The sequence below is a fragment of the Melozone crissalis genome, unplaced genomic scaffold, assembly GCF_028551555.1.
Source record: "Melozone crissalis strain CALT ecotype California unplaced genomic scaffold, PUWL_Pcris_2 ptg000043l_1, whole genome shotgun sequence".
NCBI classification, from domain to species: domain Eukaryota; kingdom Metazoa; phylum Chordata; class Aves; order Passeriformes; family Passerellidae; genus Melozone; species Melozone crissalis.
The window spans coordinates 695,819-716,148 of record NW_026535821.1 but is presented as its reverse complement, the minus strand read 5'-3'; positions in this window follow the sequence as shown (position 1 = coordinate 716,148).

Below are 20,330 nucleotides of genomic sequence, written 5' to 3'. Positions count from 1 at the left end.
ATTGCCCTGTGATTTCTGAGTGTGCAGAGTCATGGCTAAAGCTGGGCTGGAGACAAGAAAGAGGAGTTTTGGCCAATTGGCCACCAATTCATGTGTGAGTGGTATTCAGCACCCAATTTGCTTTGCAGAACCAGTAAAGGTGAGAGGCTATTGTAAACCTGGAAAAACATGTTTGTGCTACAGCACTTGATTCCAAAATTGTCCTAGAAAAGAACAGATACACCTTTGTAAAAAACATTGTGTGGTTTCTATTGCCCATCCCTCTACTGTGTGAGAAGCTGCTTGGAGAGCAATACTTGTTCAGCTGATGTTCTGAAGGGATGATTCAGAAGCTATGACAAAAATGCAGTATGAGCAAAAGACCAGCTTCAGTTTATAGAGTCAGGCATCACAAAAGGTGGAAAGAATCTCCAAGGTAAATGAGTCCAGTCTTTGACCTGATATCTGCACTTTGCTGATCAGAAGGGATCTCTGGGATGCCATTTTTAGTGAGTTCACCTATGGAGTTTATGGGGTGAGCACAAGAAACAGAGCCCAGATTTGACACATGAACAAAATATGTGGGATTTCAAACTCCCCACAGCCCTCGGGTCACCTGTGCAACTGCTCACCTCTTGCCTGGGACCAGCTGCTGTGAGCACCACAGAGACACAGGATTTTAGCCTCCAAAGACCTCTGTGGTTTGACTCCCTCATCTGTGTGTCACAGGGCCCAGAAGATCAGCTCTCTGCTGCAGGGAGCTGGCAATTCCTCTATTTAGCACTTTCCTGGCAGTGCAAGAGGTAAGAATGGGAGAGGTGGACAGCAAAGTCCAGCTTCATCATTTCTGGTAAGATCAGATGAAAATACTGAGGAGTTATTTTAATGTGAGAATAGGGAATAGTTTTAATATTCAAGATGATTAATTTACAACAAATTCTAAGTAGATTAGCTGTACATACACCATGTTTCTTTCCCCGGATGATCATTTATCCACATAACATTGCAAACCAACAATTAGAGCAGCATTCCATGTGCTCTGATAATGCTCTCTGGTGTTCCCCGGCTCAGGGTGCTCAAGTGAACGAGGCATGAGCTGTGCAGCAGCTGAGCGTGGCTGTAACAGCATCGTGGAGTCACGAAGCATCATGCAGGAAAGCCTGGGGCTCCTGTGCCAATAGAGTTTCAGGGCAAAACTTGTAGTAAGCTGGTGTCTTCTTGCTTCCAGTCTTTTCCTCCTGGCTCTTAAATAATGGCCAGAGGATGAGGTTGGTTGTGGCCTGGTTTATCTGCAGTTCCAAAGCAATGCACCACTCTCCAGTCCTGTGAGGGAAGCCTTTGGTATCTTTCCAGTCTTTAGTTTTCCTCAATTATTCATCTGAGGGTTGCTTAATTGCTAAGTCTCCTACTTTTAGATAATATGGGGAGGCGTGAAGGAATGCTGTTCAGACACCAACTGGTCCTTTCTCAGCTTCAAAGGGCAAGTAGAAATTCTCTCCCTGTTCTGTCTCTCGGGCTGCGGTGACACCGATGGCTCTTGCTGTGCTCTTGCCAAGGCTGTAGCCAGGGCACAGCCCTTTCCCATCTCCTCCTGGGCAGCAGGAGCACTCTGGGACTGGTTTTGAGAGCTGTGTCCTGAGAGGAGGGCAGGCAATGCATGCAGGAGGAACCTGTGGTGGATTCTGTGCGTCATATTTCAGCAGACATTCGCTGCAGCCTGCCGCAGAGTTCCTGGTGTCTGTGTAACCAGGTACTTGGTCAGATGTTAAGAAGAAATTCCTCCCTGTGAGGGTGGGCAGGCCCTGGCACAGGGTGCCCAGAGCAGCTGTGGCTGCCCCTGGATCCCTGGCAGTGCCCAAGGCCAGGCTGGACACTGGGGCTTGGAGCAGCCTGAGACAGTGGGAGGTGTCCCTGCCATGGCAGGGGTGGCACTGGAGGGGCTTGGAGGTCCCTCCAGCCCAAACCAGGCTGGGATTCTGTGATTCTTCTGTCTTTATTTTCACTTGTGAATTGATTCCAAGTCTACAGTGGTTTCAATGCCTGAAACCCCTCACTGGGGCTGCTCCATCCCTGTGTGCACCTGGAGGAGGAGATGGTGAGCACGCAGCTTACAGTCCTGCTGCCCATTCTCCCAAAGCTATAAACACCAGGCTTTTCTCAAGTTTTCTATTTTCATTCCACTCTCACCCGTCAAAGTCTTGCCTATTTGTCAGTCCTTGAATAAGCCCCATTTCTCTCTGGCATGGTGGGAATGTGCAGGATTTCTGCTGGGTGCCTTGATGCCTATAGGTTTTGGGGTCAATGAGCTTCTGCAGAGCTGTGCTCATGCTGGAAGTTAAACCTTGTCTTTAAAGAGTCTGGAAGAGCAGTAAGGAGGATTTTAAGTTCCTCACAGCAGAAGCTGTGTCCACTTGGCACCTACAGCCATTCCAAGGCAGACTGTGAAGTCTCCAGAACAGTTTGATGATGCAGTGTTGAAACAACTTTCTGCCAGTGCTGGTGAACTGCCATGGCTTGGCTGAACTACCTATAGCTAAAGAACTGCATATGAATTCGCATTTTCAGAGGGAATTTCCCATGAAGTTTGAATGCGCTTTTTTAGTGACAGCAGCCTATTCAACACTGCCTTGGCTCACCTGAAGCACTCTTGGCTTTCACTGAGTGTCCACGTTCACATTATGGCTGTTGAATTATCAGAGAAGCTGTTCTTGTTTTCCAAAAAACTGTTCTGAATTCTCCACTAAATGCTAAGCAGAGCTCTGTTGTGCTGCCATTTTTGGTGAGGTTTCAAATGGTTTATTTTTGTGCTATGATGAATTTTAATAATTGCTATAAGTATGCTATTAGTCAAAATGAGGGAGAAAGAAACCCAATTATTAAACTAGACTTCTGTGACTGGAATCTACAGCTGATATATTAAAGCCCAACTGTCATGCTTAAAAATTAACTCAACCCGCTGGCAATACTGGAAGAGAAAATGAACATTATTAATGAGATAACTGATCATTATTTCTTTTCCCTCCCACCATTAGAACAATATGTTGCAGTGTATCAATAAACAGTAATTTGATATCATATACACTGCGTGCTTTCAGCAGTGCTTTGCTATCTCCTGCTTTCCCAACACCACTTTTATGGAATTAATGTTTTTTTCCAAGTCTTCCTTTGCTGCCGTGGGCTGTGTAAGGCCTGAGGGAGCCAGTACCGGCTGCAAATGTTGCTCAAAATGCCCTGTTTGCACCTGAACCCAAGAGGAATGATCCACATCCCCACTGACAGGGACCTATTTGTGAGGACTTTCTGAGCACTCTGAAGCTTCTGATTCAGCTTCTCACTCAGCACAGCTCCTCCTCCTGCTGCAGCCAAAACCTTGGCATTGTGGTAGAGTAAATGCCCCTCAGGCCCAGTGGGTTGGGAGACAGTTCTCTGCGCAGTAAGGCACCTGCCCACCCTGAAAGGTGTGCTGATATCACCTGGAAAGGCCCACCTTTGGTGGAGAAGCTTCATGACCAAGATTCTCCACAAATTATTTCAATAAATGGTGTCTTTCAGTGATAAATGTTTTTGCAGAGGATGGATAGGTTCTGCTTAAGCTGTGTCCTCAGTCACATGTGGGAGCAATGTCACAGGCTGTGCCAACCAACAAAGCCCAGCAGGCCGGGAGGAGAGCCCGGGGGCAGCAGGAAGCTGAGAGAAGGCCCTGCTCTAGAACTGAGGGAGTTCCACCAGAAGCAAACAAAGATGGTAACTTGAAGAGATGCCCACTGTGCTCAAAGTTTGTCTGAGAAGACTAAGACGTTAGCTTGTCAAAAATCCCAGCAAATATCTGGGAAAAGGTTTTATGTATGTTGGTTGTGACTATGTACAATGCTCCTGCGGGAAAAGAGCCTCTGCAGCAGGCTGGCTGGCTGAAAGGGTCTTACTTCTTCCTAGAATAAAGATTACCACTGAAGTGCAATTTTAGTTTTTATTGTATAAGGGGAAAATATTTTCCAGAACTCAAAACCAGTTTCAAAAATACAGATGTGTTGTGGAAACAGGAACGCAACATTTGGGGATTTCTCTCTACAAAAGATATTTCTAAATGTTTCTAAAGATGAAAAGTGAGGACAAAATGAGGTCACTTTTCCTGGATTCTAAAACTACTTAGAAAATCTTTAACGACTATAGGAATTGAGAAGGAATATTTGGGGATGTCTCTCTACAGAAAAAATATTTTGAAATATTTCTACAAATTTCTAATTTCTAAACCTGAAAAACTAAGCAAATGGGGTTGCTTTTTCTCAGGAGCCCCATGCTGCTGCCTGCCCCCTGGGCTCCCCCAGCCCTGGGGACCCCGCCGCTGGTCACAGCAGCCCCTGCCTGGCTCCTGCCTGCCCACACTGTGGCATCCACGGCTGCTCCTGGCCATGGAGCTCAGCCAGTGCTGCTGCCGGCTGGGCTTTGCTGCTGCTGCCACCTGGACACTGGCTGTCAGTTCCATCTCTTTATTGCAATAGAAGAAGGGGCCATCAACTACTCCTGCAGAGGTGGGTCAATGTCTGTGTTGTTTAGAGGCCAGGACCAGGGGGCTCGGGGGCAGAGGAAAGGACATGTTGGACGCAGGAGGGGCTTGGAGGGTGCTGGGCTGCTCCTGGGGTCTCTAAAAGAACTCGGGAATGGGTTGGGATGGGACAGAGGAAGATCAAAAAAGAGATAAAGGCAGTTCAGGGATACGCATGGGCAGAGGAGGTGGCAGTTGTGAGGAATGAAATCGTGGGGATGAGAGCTCTTTTTCAGAGCAGTAATTGGTAGTTGATGTTAATGAAGTTGATAAGGTCTTAATTTGAAGTGTTGGTCTGTTGTTAAACATTGAAGGTTAGAGTTCTGGGACTTGCCTTCAGTTGCCGTTGCTAACTGTTACTATTTTACCCTGTATTTGTATCTCTCCTTGTCATACTCTGTATTTGTACCCCTTGCTAGTCTTTTGTACTCCTTGTTAGTTAAACTTTGAATGTTAGTATTGTAAGACTTGCCTTTAATTGCTGCTGTTCGATGTTGCTATTTTACCCTGTATTTGTATCTTTCCCTGTCATAATCTGTATTTGTTCCCCTTTCCGTCTCACCCGGGATTTGTATCCATTCCCCTCGGGAACCACTTCCCCTACTCCCCTGCTCCCAGGAGGACTTGCACCCGGACTGAATTCAAATGAGAGGCTGTGGGAACTCTATGAACCCTCTCAAAACAATGAACTAGCACACAAACTTTGACTTTAGCCCATCAGAACCACACTAAGTCATCCACTCTTGGCCAGAGCCGGATTCTGTCCTGTCACCATAATTTTGATAGTACCCAGCTTGGAAGATACCCCTCGGCTGCGAGCCAATATTTGCCTTCCTAAGGACTCTGGTGAGGACGGAAGCCCCAGCTCTGCCGAGACACAAAGCTGTACTCCTCCTCCTCCTCAGCGTCGTCCAGTGGGAGCAGTGGCGGTGTGAGCGACCCCTCGGGTTCCCCAGCCAGAGCTGTCTTTAATAAAGGCCTTTTTAAAGGAGCTGCTCTCCTGGCCCTATTTATCACAGCTTGGGGACTCCTCTGGGATAGCCACACCTGAAGAGGACCGAGGACAGGACAGCCGCCCGCCCTATTGGGCCTCCAGGGAACAGCTGGCTACGCCGGACCTGGGAAGACAGCCTGGGACTGGCAACGCAGAGGAGCGCCGGGACCTGGGAAGAACCGGTGGCGGGAGTTGGAGGCGAGCGAGTGGCGAGTGAGTGAGATGGGGGCTGGCAGCTCGGACCCCCGACGTCAGTGAGGGCCCCAAGTACCGCGTTTCTGGACTCCCCAGAGGGGGCCAGCCGGGAACGGGGGGAAGTGAGTGGAATCGGTGGTTGAGGCGCCTCCAAAAGGGGTAGGACCCCCCCTCCTGGTTAGGAGGGGTACAAGGGAGGGGCCAGAGGGAGCCCCGTTGGGACCTAACCCCAGACCTAGCCTTAGGGTACAAGGGAGGGGCGAGAGGGAGCCTCAATGGGACCTAACCCCTGGGAAGTGAAAGGTGAAGCCTGTGAGTGTGGGTGAGGTTCCTCTCTTTTTCCCGAGTATGTGAGTAAATTCCTCATACTTACCAGTGTGAAAGTGAATGACTGCTTGATCAGTAAAAGAATATTAAGTGTTGTTTTGCCCGTCTGTAGTTTTTGTTCAGGTAGGGGCACCTTAAGATTTCAGTTAAGAACCAAATTAGAGTCAGTATGGGAAAGTGTTTGAGTAAAAGAAGAATATTTGGAAGGGAAGATGGGAAAAAAGAGAAGAATATTCCCCCTGATAGTCCTCTGGGACAGATGCTAGATCAATGGGACACTCAGGAGGCCACAAAAGGCATAGACAAAACAAAAATGATTCACTATTGTATGGAAGTCTGGCCTAAGTTAAACCTGCAGGGGGAGTGGCCGTGTGTCCTGGGTTGACTATATGATGCTTCTGTCCCCAATCGTCTCATTCTGTTTATGTTGAATAATAATAAGTTTTGCACCTTTAAGAGTGTTCCAGAGAGTGAAGGGGGGGAGAGAAGAAGCGCGCAGTTTGTTTTCAGACACTGCACTCCTCCTCCACATTCCTGCTCCTGGACTGTGTTTTCTGCGGACAGACAGCGGGACAGAGCTCTTCTTTTGCTTTTTAGTTAGTGTTAGCTAGCTGAGGCAGAGAAGTTCCCTGGACTGTGTTTTTTCCTTTTTCTTTGGACCTCTTGAAACTGCTCTGGACTGAACATCCAGGAGAGCACCGGCAGCTGCACCTGTGGCCCACCAGGCCGGGCCTGGCCTGTGACAATTCCAGCACTGGAGGGACTGATCAGAGACTGAGTGAGCTGAGCTTCAACCCGGGGATGGGCTTTTCTCAGTTTGTCGTCTCTTTTAGAGTGGCAAGGGGTCTCATTGTTTGATATTGTTTTAGTTTTATTGTTTAATAAACAGGTTTTTTTCCACCTTTCTCCAAGGAGGTATTTTTCCCTCCCGGACCAGTTGGGGGGGAGGGGCTGATTGAATCTGCTTTTCCCACCGGAGCTCCTTTGGGGGATTCTTCCCCAAATTTGCTCTAAACCTGAACAAATACATGCATTGGCACCCAACGCGCGGCTGGAAAAGGTGGAAAAAAACCCTATTAATTGTGTGTTTCTTGTTGTTAAAGCAGTTAGTAGCCATGCTGCTTGGACCCCTGATGTCTGTGGTTGTGAATGCCTTATTGTGGCTCTGGGCTCTAGACCTTTTTGAAGTTTCAATACCTTTCTGGTCACTAGGATTATTGTCCTTAACAAGTAATTTTTACGGTAGAGGGGTACGGATTGGAATGGCTGTTGTGCTGGCCTTGGTGATAATGATTTAAAAGCGTTTAGAAAGATACTGGCCTCTGTTTACCAAATGTATGGTTTATGGTTTCTTCATCCTACCCTGCATCCCAATTCCAGTAGTAGGTTTTGGGAATTTATTAGTAACTACACTCAGTCTGTTAGAGGAGGAGCCAAGAATGAGACTTTCCAGCCTTCCCTTTCCTTCTTCTCCTTTGGATTGGTTATGCCACTTTTTGAGAATGTTTAGTTTCCCCTGAATGTTAAAGAGACCATCTTTCTGGTATTTAATCTGGTAAGCTTCCTCTATATGGTCTGCAGCTTCTCTAGAATGAGGGCTGAGATATCCAGAGGAGCTGGTGAGACCCCTGGCCCAGAAGCAGATGCAGGCGTGAAAAATCCTGAGTGGTGCAGACAGTGGGAAAATATAGGCCAAACCCTGAAGGAATTTTCTGATCCTGTAGACTGGGATTTTCCACGGGAACAAATTCAGAAAGCAGCAGAGGTGGGGAAATACCTAAAAGAGAAGTGCCATGACGATTCTAAGGAGAAAAGGCTTATTGCAATAAGCTGGGCCCTGGCCTATGCTTATCGCACTCTGTTAGATAGTGTAGGGCAGCAGACAGAGGCAGGGGGGCAGGGAGATAAATCAGCTATCCCAGTCACTCAAGCTGTAGCCAACAGCCCAGGCTTGAAGCCAGCAGCCAAACCAGATAGTGAGCCTAAGCCAGCATCTAAACCCATGGCTGTTGCTACCAGTACTAGAAGTCGGAAATGCACAGAAAAAACTGATCCACCAGTGGATGATGATGATGATGGTGATACAGGAGAAGGAACCTCAATGCCTCCTGACATAAAATCAGGAGTCAAAGCAGCAGGTGCAAGATCAGACGCAAATATTGAGTCTTATTCCCTGAAGGACCTTCGTGGCCTAAGGAAGGATTACACCCGATGACCCAATGAATCCATAATTAGTTGGCTGGTCCGTCTCTGGGATGCTGCAGGCGAGGCTACAATTCTGGATGGCACTGAAGTGAAACATTTGGGATCCCTGTCACAGGATCCTGTCATAGACCAAGGAATGATGAGCAGGGCTAACTCTCACAGCCTCTGGGAATGGGTCCTAAGAAGTGTAGCACAAAGATATCTGTGCGCAGACGATCTCTATATGCAGCAAACCCAGTGGAAAACCATAGAACAAGGGATTCAACGCTTGAGGGAAATGGCAGTAGCTGAGATTGTCTTCTCAGATGATGGAAACTTTGTAAATCCAGACTTGGTACCATGCACATCTGTGATGTGGAGAAAACTTGTACGACTTGGGCCATGAGAATATGCTTCTGCTTTAGCAATGATGAAGCAGGATGATGGTGAGGAGACTGTGCTGGATATGGCAAAGAAGCTCCGAGCATATGCAGACACTGTGAATGGCCCAACACATGCCAGAATCGCAGCAGTGGAAACACGTCTGCAAAAATTAGAGGACAAGATAGAGGACGGTCACAAGAAACTGAGGGAGGAGATTAAAGAGGGCTTTCTCCAAATCTCAGCAGTGCAGATCAGAGGTTCTGGTACCCAACGCAGACGTTCGCCAGATGGCGAGAGAAGGTTTACCCCACGAGCTGAGCTGTGGTTCTACCAGCGTGATTGTGGAGAAGACATGGGGAGATGGCATAGAAAACCTACCGCTGCTCTGGCACAACGGGTGAGACAACTGAAGATTCAGAGAGGAAGTTCCAAAAGGGAAGCAGCTCCAGTGGCCAGTAACCGAACTGTCACATATGACGATAATGACAATATTTTTGATCCCTTTGAAGGAACCTCCAAGACATATGCCCAGGGAAAGAAGGATAACCAGGCTTAGAGGGGCCCTGCCTCTAGCCAGGTAGAGGCTGGGGAAAACTGTGTTTTTTGGACTGTGTGGATTCGTTGGCCTGGCACATCTGAACCACAAGAATACAAAGCTTTGGTTGACACTGGTGCACAATGCACATTAATCCCATCGAGACATGTGGGGACAGAGTCTGTTTCTGCTGCTGGTGTGACAGGGGGAATCACAGGATTTCACTTTGGTGGAAGCTGAGGTGAGCCTGACTGGAAATGAGTGGAAGAAACACTCTATTGTGACTGGCCCAGAGGCCCCATGTATTTTGGGCATAGACTACCTTCGAAGTGGGTATTTCAAAGACCCAAAGGGACTCAGATGGGCATTTGGAATAGCTGCTGTAGAGACAGAGGGTGTCAAGCAGTTGAACAGCTTGCCTGGACTGTCAGAAAGCCCATCTGCAGTAGGTCTCCTGAAGGTGGAAGAGCAACGAGTGCCAATTGCCACCTCAACAGTGCACCGCCGACAGTACCGAACGAATCGAGATGCTGTGATCCCCATCCACAAAATGATCCCTGAGCTGGAGAGCCAGGGGGTGGTCAGCAAAACCCACTCACCCTTCAACAGTCCCATTGGGCCTGTGCGAAAATCTGAAGGAGAATGGAGATTGACAGTGGACTATCGTGCATTGAATGAGGTGACCCCACCCCTGAGCGCTGCTGTACCGGACATGCTGGAACTCCAGTACGAGCTGAAGTCCAAGGCAGCAAGGTGGTACGCCACTATAGACATTGCCAATGCATTTTTCTCCATTCCCCTGGCAGCAGAATGCAGGCCTCAGTTTGCTTTCACCTGGAGAGGCGTGCAGTACACCTGGAAGCGACTGCCCCAGGGGTGGAAGCACAGCCCCACCATCTGCCATGGACTGATCCAGGCTGCACTGGAAAAGGGTGAGGCTCCAGAACATCCGCAATATATTGAGGACATCATTGTGTGGGGGAAGACAGCAGCAGAGGTGTTCGAGAAAGGGGAGAAAATCATCCAGATCCTCCTAAAAGCTGGCTTCGCCATCAAGAAGAACAAAGTCAAGGGACCTGCTCAAGAGATCCAGGTTCTGGGAGTGAAGTGGCAAGACGGACGGCGTCAGATTCCCACCGATGTCATCAACAAGATCACAGCAATGTCTCCACCCACCAATAAGAAGGAGACACAGGCTTTCCTAGGCGCCATAGGTTTTTGGAGGATGCGTATTCCCGAATACAGTCAGATTGTGAGCCCTCTCTACCTGGTCACCCATAAGAAGAATGCTTTCCACTGGGGCCCTGAGCAGCAACAAGCCTTTGCACAGATCAAGCAGGAGATTGCTCATGCAGTGGCCCATGGCCCAGTCAGGACTGGACCAGAAGTAAAGAATGTGCTCTACTCTGCAGCCGGGAACCATGGCTTGTCCTGGAGCCTTTGGCAGAAGGTGCCTGGGGAGACTTGAGGCCAACCACTAGGATTTTGGAGTCGTAGCTACAGAGGGTCTGAAGCCAACTATACTCCAACAGAGAAAGAAATCTTGGCTGCCTATGAAGGAGTCCAGGCTGCCTCAGAGGTAATAGGCACTGAAGCACAACTCCTCCTGGTGCCCCGACTATTGGTGCTGGGGGGGATGTTCAAAGCAAAGGTTCCCTCTACGCACCATGCCACCAGTGCTACATGGAGCAAATGGATTGCTGTTATCACACAGCGCACCTGTATTGGAAAACTGAATTGCCCTGGGATTCTGGAGATAATTACAAACTGGCCGGAAGGTGAAAACTTTGGTTTCTCTGATGAAGGGGAACAAGAAGTGACATGGGCTGAAGAAGCTCCACCATACAACCAACTGCCAGCAGAAGATACACGATACGCTCTCTTTACTGCTGGTTCATGCCGCATTGTGGGAATGAACTGGAAGTGGAAAGCAGCCGTATGGAGCCCCACCCGACAGGTGGCAGAGGCCACTGAAGGAGAAGGTGGATCAAGCCAACTTGCTGAACTCAAAGCTGTTCAACTGGCCCTGGACATTGCTGAGAGAGAGAAGTGGCCAAAGCTCTACCTTTATACTGATTCATGGATGGTAGTCAATGCTCTGTGGGGATGGCTGGAGAGGTGGAAAGAGGCTTACTGGCAGCGTAGAGGAAAACCAATTTGGGCTGCTGATGAGTGGAGAGACGTTGCTACCAGGGTAGGGAAACTGCCTGTGAAGGTCCGCCATGTGGATGCCCATGTACCCAAGAGTAGAGCTAATGAGGAGCACCAAAACAATGAGCAAGTAGACCAGGCTGCAAAGATAGGGGTGTCCAAAATAGACCTAGATTGGGAACATAAGGGAGAGTTATTCCTAGCTCGATGGGCCCATGATGCCTCAGGCCATCAGGGCAGAGATGCCACCTATAAATGGGCACGAGACCGAGAGGTGGATTTAACCATGGACAGTATTTCTCAGGTTATCCATGACTGTGAGACGTGTGCTGCCATCAAGCAGGCCAAACGAGTGAAGCCCCTGTGGTACGGTGGGTGGTGGTCCAAGTACAAGTATGGGGAGGCCTGGCAGATTGACTCCATCACACTGCCCCAGACATGCCAGGGCAAGCGCTACGTGCTGACCATGGTGGAAGCCACCACTGGATGGTTGGAAACCTACCCTGTGTCTCATGCTGCAGCCCGGAACACCATCCTGGGCCTTGAAAAACAAGTTCTGTGGAGACATGGTACCCCTGAGAGGATTGAGTCAGACAACGGGACTCATTTCAAGAACAGCCTTATCAACACCTGGGCTAGGGAACATGGCATTGAGTGGGTGTACCATATCCCCTACCATGCACCAGCTGCAGGCAAATTGGAGAGGTACAACGGACTGTTAAAAACCACATTGAAAGCATTAGGTGGGGGATCTTTCAGGAACTGGGAGCAGCATCTGGAAAAAGCCACCTGGTTAGTTAACACCTGAGGCTCTACTAACTGAGTGGGCCCTGCCCAATCTGAGCCTTTGCACAGAGAAGATGGAGTCAAAGTCCCAGTGGTACATGTCAGAGGTTTATTAGGGAAGCCAGTTTGGATTAATCCTGCCTCAAATACAGACAAACCCATTTGTGGGGTTGTTTTTGCTCAGGGACCAGGTTGCACATGGTGGATAATGCAAAAAGATGGAAGAACACAATGTGTACCTCAGGGAGATCTGATTGTTGGATGAAACCTGTATAAATATCACTGTTTCCTGAATGTTATTACCATTGTCTGTGTATAGTTGTATAATGGATGTATCATGTATGTACTTGTAGAGTTAGAATTTATATTAGTGTTAGCAGTAAGCAGACAACATGGGTATAAGGGGTGGAATGTCCTGGGTTGACTATATGATGCTTTTATCCCCAGTCGTCTCATTCTGTTTATGTTGAATAATAATAAGTTTTGTACCTTTAAGAGTGTTACAGAGAGTGAAGGGGGGGAGAGAAGAAGCGCGCAGTTTGTTTTCAGACACTGCACTCACTCCTCCACATTCCTGCTCCTGACTGTGTTGTCTGCGGACAGACAGCGGGACAGAGCTCTTCTTTTGTTTTTTACTTAGTGTTAGCCAGCTGAGGCAAAGAAGTTCCCTGGACTTTTTTTTTCCTTTTTCTTTGGACCTCTTGAAACTGCTCTGGACTGAACACCCAGGAGAGCACCGGCAGCTGCAGCTGTGGCCCACTGGGCCGGGCCTGGCCTGGCCTGGCACAATTCCAGCACCGGAGGGACCGATCAGAGACTGAATGAGCTGCTGCTTGAACCCGGGGTTTTCTCAGTTTGTCATCTCTTTTAGAGTGGCAAGGGGTCTCATTGTTTTGACACTGTTTTGATCTTATTGTTTAATAAACAGGTTTTTTTCCACCTTTCTCCAAGGAAGTATTTTTTCCTCCCGGACCAGTTGGGGGGGAGGGGCTGATTGAATCTGCTTTTCCCACCGGAGCTCCTTTGGGGGATTCTTCCCCAAATTTGCTCTAAACCTGGACAGAAAGGAACAACCAAGTGACACCACTGAGAGCTTCTGCAGAGCGTCTGAGCTGGCCCAGCCTGGGCACATCTGACTGAGAGGGCAGCACCTCAGACTAGAAAAGCCCCGTCGCAAATTTTAATGGCAACATCTCCTGACATTTCCCTTCTTGGGGGGTGTGGAAATTCCTCCCTGCAGTGGGGACACCCCTCAAGGTCACTGCTCCAGCCTGAATTGAAGGGATTTGCCCACAGTCATTGGTCTGCAGGAGTAACATCAATCTCTGCATAATTACAGATTTTGCTTTAATGCAGTTCCTTTGAAATAATTTCTTAGTGCTCTATATAATATATTATACATCTTTTACATCCTGGTTAAATGTTTATGATTTAGGCAATTTTCTCTAATCATTACCATAATATATCATACATATTTATATAAAAATATCTGGTTTGCCATCCCTAATCCTGTGGTACAAATTCTACAAAGATTTAATTGCAACTTTATAATTCTTTACACACAAACTCTGTAAAAATCTGGAACTGGGATTGGAAACCGCTGCTCCAAGGCTACTCTCACAGAAGGCATTGAGAAAGCCTGGAGGTCCTTGGGGGTATCTGTGGGTTTGTGGGGGCTATTGGGGCTCCTTTTTGCACCTTGTGACTCAAGAGGAGCTTCTCCAATAAACATTGCCTGAAGCTCCCACTGTGCCCATGACAGGAACCCCTGTGAGTGTCTGGGACATCCCAGCTCTTTGGCAGCCAGGGGACTCCTGGGATGTCACCGTGGAGCCCCCGTGAGTGCCTGTGACAGATCGGCGCCTTTGCAGCCCAAGGTCCCCTGGGATGTCACCATGGAATGGCTGTGACTGCCTCTGTCCACACGGCTCTTTACCATCCCCAGAAAGCCCTGGGAGGTCTCCATGGAGCCCCTGTCTGTGCCTCTGATATTCCAGCTCTGGAACAGCCTGGAGACCCTTGGAAAGTCCCTATGGAACCGCTCTGAGGGCCTGTGACAAATCTGATCCTTAGTAGGCAACCATAACCAGCATCCTATTGCTATGGTCCGTTTCCATGGCAACCATCACCAGCCCCCTGTTGCTATGGTCCGTTTCCATGGCAACCATCACCAGACCCCTGTTGCTAAGGTCAGTTTCCATGCAACCATCACCAGCCCCCTGTTGCTATGCTCAGTCCCTTGGAAGCTCCATGGAGACCCCATGCCAGGGGTGGTTGCCATGGACACCAGCTCAGGCCTGCAGCCACAGCCCGTTGCCATGGCAACCATTGGCAGCCCCCATCCCCAGGCTCATGGGATCCCAGAACCACAGAATTGGTTGAGCTGCGAGGGACCCATCAGGATCCTCCAGTCCAACTGCTGGCCATGCACAGGACACCCCAACAATGCCAGCCTGGGCCTGGCAGCGCTGTCCAAACGCTGCTGCAACTCAGAGAGCCCTGGAGCTGGGACCCTTCCCTGGGGAGCCTGGGCAGGGCCCCAGCAGCCTCTGGGCAAAAACCTTTTCCTGAGATTCAACCTGAGACTGCCCCGACTCAGCTGCAGCCATACCCTCCGCTCCTGTCCCTGGGCACCAGAAGGAAGAGGTTCCCACAGCCCCAGCCAGGGACCCGCTCCCAAGGCTGTTGCCATGGCCACCAGGGCTGGGACCAGCTGGGATGCTCGGTTTCCATGGGCCGGGGTTCAGGAATGGGATTCCCCAAAATTCTGCTCCTGCTAAAACCGTGCTGCCCTCGCTGAGAATGGAGAGCAGGGAGGAAAAATCCCCACGGCAGAACCTCGTAGAAGAGGCCATTTTGAGCAGCTCCATGGCACAGGAATCCAACAGGGAGGAAAAGCCCCAGAGATTCCACAGGAGGAGAGTCTGCAAACCCAGCCCAAGATGCTCTGAGGAGGAAAGACCCACCCTGAGCCAGGAAGGTGGACAGAGCTTCAGCCAGAGCTCGGGGCTGGTGGCCCATGAGCAGCTTCATGATGGGGAGAAGCCCCACAAGTGCTTGGAGTGTGGGAAGATCTTGAGGCAGGGCAATACCCTGATCAGCCACCAGATGATCCACAATGGGGAACGGCCCTACGAGCGCTTGGAATGCGGGATGAACTTCAGCCACAGGTCCGACCTGGTTGTCCACCAGAGGTTCCACACTGGGGAGAGGCCCTAAGAGTGTCCCAAGTGTCAGAAGAGGTTTCACACCAGCACCCACCTCCTTGTACATGAGCGGATTCACACAGATGAGAGGCCCTTCTGCTGCCCCAACTGTGGGATGGGCTTCAGGCATAACTCCACCCTCGTCACCCACCGGCGTATCCATGCCGGGGAGAGGCCCTACGAGTGTCCCTAGGGTCAGAAGAGCTTCTCAGACCGCTCGTTCTTTACCCGACACCAACGGAGGCACCGGTAAGGGGAGCCCTGTGAATGCCCCAACTGCAGGAGGAGCTTCATGCACTGCTCCAGCTTCATCCCCCATGGGAGGACCCACATTCCCAGTGATCTGCATTGAGCAGATGGCTGGGTATTCTTTTGTTTTGACCCTAATTTTCTTTGGATTCATCTTCATCCCTTTAAAACAGAGAAAATTGGGGCAAAAATCAATAAATTCATCAAAGGCATCTGAATCCTCACTTTTTACTTGTGTTTCAGGGCAATTTGGGATTCAGGGAAATAATTGCCAGAATTTGGGGGTTTTGGGGGTATTTGGTTTAGTTTTCTCCCTCTCTTGGCACTCAAAGAGACAAGAGGGTTTGATCTGTCAGCTCAATAGCACTGAAACTACTCACTCCCACCCCAAAATTCCAGCCTCTTGGTGTGGAATGGGGTTGGAAATGGATTGGGTAAAGTGGGATGCAAATCAGGAGGGGTGAGATGGGCATTGGGTGGGGCATGATGGGTGGGATGGGGTTTGGGAAGTGGGAAATGGGGGAAATACAGCTTGGGTAGGGGGTCATGATGTCCACGAAGGGTGGGATGGGTTGGGGTTGGGACTGGGGAGGTGGATTGGGGTCTGGAATGAGACAGCCAAAGTTTGGGGATGATGAAGAGAGGAGGAGCCCATTACTGAGAGAGTTTTTGAATAATCCACATTCCTGAAGAGATTTTGGGGTATTTCATGTTTCTGAGGCAGTTCTGAGGCACTCTTCAGCTCTTGGGGGTTTCCTGAGAGCAGCTCCATGGAGCCCCATTGCCAGGGGTGGTTGCCTTGGGCATGAGCACAGAGCTATAGCCAGAGTCTGTTGCCTCAGTGCTGGAGAGCAGAGAAATGATGAACGGCCCCCGACATCTCCAGTGTGTGTTTGGGGGCAGGGAGGGTTCTGCACAGGTGGGGTGGTCACTGCCCCATCCCAGACACTGCAGCCTCTGGCCCAGGCCCAAACTTGCTGCCAAGCCCCTGGTACCCCAAAAACCTCACCTGTGAGAGGAACCAGAGCAGGTCAGGCTGTGACACGGGTGTGACACTGTCACATCCGACGGCCTTGGAGCTCACAGCTACTGAGACCCAAGACTGACTGTGGATCTCTCTCTCCCTCTCTCTTCTCCTGACTTCCTCTTCTCGAAATCTGGATAACTTGAAGTTGGACAGTTTAGAGTTTGCGAAGTCAATGCTTTATGAAGTGCTTTACTGTAATTCAATGCTCCTCTCCCCCTGAGGTACCTCATTCTCTGAAGTTTGCACTAGAAGTTTGTTCTCCACCCTCCTGAGAAGTTTTTCTCCCCTTGGCCATCTGTCCTGCCGGCTGTGCCCCCTGGGCGTGCTGCTCCTCTGCCCTGGCCGGCTGCACTCGCCCATCTTGCTGTGCCCCAGCATTTCTCACCCAGCGTTTCTGTGCCCTCCCTGGGCTCCCTGCACCCAGCGCTGCCGGCTCCTGGCACACAGAGCCAGGGCAGGAGCCCACCCTGCCAAGGGGCTCTGGAGCAGGGCGGGGGCTGCAATGGCTTCTGAGCTCAGCAGCTGCTCCTGGCATGGTTCCATGGAGACCAAGCATAGCAACACTGCTGAGCATTGTCCCTGCTGAGGGTCACACACTGCCGGAGCACATTCCCTGCCTGCAGGATTCGGGCCTGACCCCAGCACTGCACTGATGGTTCCAGCATTGCTTTCCAACAAAAACAGGGGAAGGCAAACTGTGTGGAGCTCATGGTATTTTAGAGTGTCTAAAACTCACTAAAGCATTGATCATAAAGCGAGATCCATTTGGAACTCATGGCATGGAGAAGAAGTGCAACATGGAAAAGGGGAGCATAGAAATAAACTGAGGAAAACATTTCAGATGATTTCTTTCTATTTTCATTTCACTTCTGGAAAGCTGGTTCAGTTTTCCAGGAACCTTCTCCACAGTCCTGTCTGCTCTTCTCAAAAACCTTTCCTGGACAATGAGGTTGAGCTCCTGTCACAAGATGTGCCACCACCTACAGCTTCTCTTGGCTTTCCACACTGTGCATGCAGCAGGACTCTTGCACCAAAGCAAGACAAAGGTTTGGAGAATTTGACAGCTTGTCCTTTTATTTTCCTGGTGGACTGGGGAGTTGTGCCATTGGTGTGGTTTTCATTGTGACTGTTCCAATCTTGGAAAACAGGAGGTGGTACCAGGACTTGTTGGGGAATGCAACCCTGACTGAATTCAGAGAAAGAATCTCCAAGAGCTGCAGCCAGAAATGGAGAGTTGTGTGATAATCATTCACACATCTCCATAGACACCTGGAAAGTGATCTAGAACATGAAAATCGGTTGTCAGAGGCAGTTTCTTTCTGTTTTCAGTTTAGATGATTCTACATCTCTCATGCTGGTATAAATCAAGAGCACAATCAGTTCATGATAAGCAGCAGAACAAGCTGCACCTCCCAGAGTAGAAGACTGAAAGAATCTGAAAAGGAGAATTGCAGGGAATGACTTGGTGAACCTCGTCTGTAAGAAGGGTAATTTTTCCGAAGAATTTCTAATCAATTTCCTTTTGCTTTTCTCCTTTTTAATATGGCCATTTCCATCCCAGATTCCTCATGAAATCTGGGATGGAAATGGCCATATTAAAAAGGAGAAAAGCAAAAGGCCATATTAAAAAGGAGAAAAGCAAAAAGCCTGAGCTTGTGGAAGTGCCTGAAACATGCCCTGTTCCTCTGCAGGGACAGTCAGGGTGAAACAGGAAGCAGTTTTGAAATAATGGTGTGATAGATCAGTAAAGCAATGGTTGAGTCACACAATTAAAAGGCAGATAACATGGATATCTTAAGACAAGTTTTATAGATTTATAGTTATGTTTTAGATTTATAGTTATGTTTTATCCCCCTTGTTATCACAGGGTTACCTGGTAGTTGGGGTATTTGGGAGGGTTGGCTTGTTACTATGGCAACACCTGACCTCCAATCAAGATGTAAGGAAGTGACCTCCACTGCTGGACAGCGAAGAAAGAGTTTATTAACAAGATTTTGAGAGGGGCTAAAGGGTTAAAAGGTGAAACATCCATTGTGTGGACACGGAAATGGTGGGAAAAAATCCTTTGCTCGAGGTGCCATAATATTTTCTGTATTCAGTCCTGTGTTGTATTTTTTATAAGGTTTTAATAATCCTTTTAAATTTTTGGAAGTGATCATCATTTCTCACAAATGGGGACTCATCCAGGAAATACAACTGGTGGCCTTAGGAGTTTTCAAAAGGGGCATCCCCTCCCAAAGATTGGGCGGAGTCTATTGGACTGTCCCAGTTCCACCAGTGGTTGCAGGTTGGAAGCCCAAAGACACCAGGAGACTGGATAAATAAAAGTGGGGAAGACGGGGTGAGTACCACCCACATAACTATTTTTGGCCAGATTGTGACACCATTATTCCGGTGTATGAAAGTGAGCTTCGCATTAGTAATATACTGGATCCATCCTGGTCCCTTGAAGCATCAGGATATTGGACGGTAGAAAGGAAAAAGGAACAGCAGGATGCATGGAGGGGGGAGGAAAGCGGGGATCCCATAGACAAGGACCCCATGGCCGGCGGGGCACGTAGGGTTGAAGGGTTTGTGGGGACTTGGGAGCAGGGTTCACCCATCGGGGAAACCATGTTTGTGCCGGGATGGGGACCCACGGTGGGATTCCCATCCAGTGCACACCAAGGGACCTGGTGAGCTCCACATTGCGCGGCAGCTTACATGGTGCTCAGAGCGGGGGCAGCCTCTGGGGCGCAGTCAGTGCTAAAATTTCCAGGGCCAGGTTGAAACTGGGCTGGAAGCAGGGTGACTGCCAAGGGGTTTGCTGCAGGGGGTCACCCAGGAGCCAGTGGAGTAGTTTCTGTGCTGCCGAGCCAAGGGGGTCAGGGCAGTCTGGCCAAGCCAAGTTGTGTCAGGGCGGAGCTGCCAAAGCGAGGGGGTCAGGCTGGGCTGGCTGCTGAGCTGAGCCAAATCGGGGCAGGCGGAGACACTGAGGCTGAGCCGAGTCAGGCCAGGAACAGGAACTCCTGAAGTGGAGCGGACTGAGCCTCTGAGTTGAATTGGGGTGAGCACAGCCACCGAAGCTGAACCAAGTTGGGTCAGAAGTTGGATGGAAGCCACTGAGTTGAATTGGAGTGGGTGGAGCCACCAAAACTGAGCCAGGCTGGGCCAGGGCTGGGACTGCAGCAGCTGAGGTGAATTGGGCCAGGGGCAGGCCACAGCCGAGCTGAGCCAGGTGAGACAGAGAGTAGAGTGCGACCGTGGGACCAGAGCTTGGAACCGAGGAGGAGAGGAAGGGCAGGGACCAATCCGGTGATATGGAAGCCCCTGGATCATAAGATTTTTTTAATTTTTACTTGTCAAAAGAGAAGTACAGTTTTTTGGTTTTTATCCCCCTCTTCCCTTTCCTTCTCTTTCATCCTTTCCTTGTTTAGTTTTTTCCTGGCCCCCTTTCCTTTTCCCTTCTGAGAAAGGCAGGCTCTGTCCGGAGGGCCTGTGGTTGGAAAGGTGGGATCTGTCGGAGCAGGGCCTGTGATCACCAGTCAGGATGGGACTATGGGCAAATAGAGAATCCCCAAGGGGAGGAGTAGAAATTGAAGAGGTACCAATAGGTATGCCCCCAGATAGCCCACTGGGAAGGAAGCTAGCCCGGTGGAAATATGACCCAAATACCAGAGATAAGGATCAGCTCAAAGTGATTCACTATTGCATGGTAGGATGGACCAGAAGGGAAATTAGGAGTGATTATGTATACTAGTCGAGATATGGGTCAGATGAAGGGTGGATGT